The sequence below is a fragment of the Dipteris shenzhenensis genome, chromosome 3, assembly GCF_047967505.1.
Source record: "Dipteris shenzhenensis isolate YYH24624 ecotype China chromosome 3, Dip_SZ_1.0, whole genome shotgun sequence".
NCBI classification, from domain to species: domain Eukaryota; kingdom Viridiplantae; phylum Streptophyta; class Polypodiopsida; order Gleicheniales; family Dipteridaceae; genus Dipteris; species Dipteris shenzhenensis.
In genome coordinates, this window is record NC_141598.1 from 3,456,062 (window position 1) to 3,458,065 (window position 2,004).

Consider the following 2,004-nt stretch of genomic DNA (forward strand, 5'->3'; position numbering starts at 1 on the left):
AATTTATTAGAAAGCAGAGAATAGGAATTTAATGAAATAGAAAATACGAATTTTGTTGGCTGACATTGCATGCATGCTGGCAGAATTCAGGACTGGCCATGTGGAGTAGGGTAGGATTAAAGGATATGTGCATGCATGCAATTCGTTTTTTATCGTCAATATTCAACGCCGCACAGCTTTTGCTCTCCTCGTAAATTCAAATTCGCAATTTGTGTATTGTTGTTTCTGTGCTAATTCGCAGGTATTCCTTTCTTGTGAATTTGTAAATACTGTGTGTGTAGGTTTTGATCTCCTTCATAATTGCGAACTGTAGCAAATTGACAAACTCTGTTGCAAAGCATATTCTAATTTATTGCACCGAATGAAGCGTTCTTTGTTGATTCGCAGGTTTCCTTCTTCTCCTCAATTCGTAAGTAGACTATGTGTAGGTTCTGATCTCCTTCGTAATAATTACGAACTGCAACAAATTGGAGATCTCTGTTGCAAAGCAATTCCAATTGATTGCGCGCTGAATGAAGCAATAGATTTGGAGGCTGGGGCCATGCAAGGATAGGTGTGGTTTTTCGGTAGAGTTTTGTTTGTCGTTCGTAAGTTCATGCGAGAGTGGATATTCGTTTGAGGCTCTCGGGTTCTAAAACTTGCTCCAGCGGTGGTTTTTCTTGCCTATAAAAACACTACATGCATCATATGGTATGGACAGTTCTATGGTTATCTTGGTGATAGTAGCTATGGACGTGTCTATTGAGTTCATGGAAACTGACAACGAAACTTTTGCTAAAGGTTTCCACTTTCGTCTATCTTCCAACGTTTTTTCTTTCTTCTAATTTCGTCATTCTTGAATCATTTCAATTGGCTATCAACTAATGTTTATCTCATAATCATTTGCAATATAATAGACTTAGTGGTGGCAGGAATTGCCAACGCGTGCCCAGACTTTCACGAGTCTCCTAGCACTCCTTCCAACAAAATCACGACTATTGAAGATCTGGAACAAGAAGTGAAGGGGAAGCATGTCGATGGTAAGTGAAAGTGGTAGTCGATGGTCAGTGAAACTGCTCGTATCAGTAGACAAAGCTGTCCCATGCACCATCTTTTATCTGTCGCTTTCCCGTGAGCATACAAACCTCATCCTCCAGCAAGTGTCCATGAAGGAAACTTTCAAAGTACAGAGTTTGTCATCGTCCTTTGTCTCTCTCTTGGCTTTTGAACTTTTGTTTAGGCGTTTGAAGCCTCCCTCGCATACGCTTCATTCTTTTGGAGCAGAGTGTCTGATGCACAAACAAACACTCTACTATACTCGTTTGTTTTGCAATTCAGAATTGCTGCTACCTCTCATATCTACTTTTCTTCATCTTCTTTTCCTGGCCTGCAAAAATTCCAATTGTTCTGCATATCCATATCTGTTGTTCCACCATCTAGATCTGCAAGCTGTTTTTCGCCATAGTATCCTTCTACGCTGGCTTGAAATAGTTTTCTTGTTGATAACCTTGCAGCAGTTATTGCTCTTCGCTTGATGGAGATGTTAAATATGTTGTTCCTATATCTGTGCTGAGTTAGTCTATTTCTACAGCAACATTAATGTTGGTTATACTTGGTTGTGGGTGCCCTATGTTGAAAGTCTCCTAAATTGGGATTTTGTTCATTTTTTACACCCGCCCCCCTTGTGTTGAAGGACTGCTACCCCTGCTTATGTTCGATAGGTATTTGTTTCTCTCTGGATTAGGAAATGCATACAAATTACACACTCACTATTTTAATGCTAATCACATAATTATTTGTTTGCTATTATTGAGACCATCTTATGCGTGTGTATGGCATTTTCCAAGTCTTTAATAGTGTTTCTTTGTTTCGTTTTTCAATTGTAATAGCCATATCAGCATGCTCTTATGTTGAGAAGACTTCATCTCCTCCCTCTCCAAAAGCGAATTTAATGTTGCTTGCTTCTCCTAGTCGGCCCCCTAAGGAAAACCTTTTGAAGAATTCTCCAATTAGGAAAACACCATG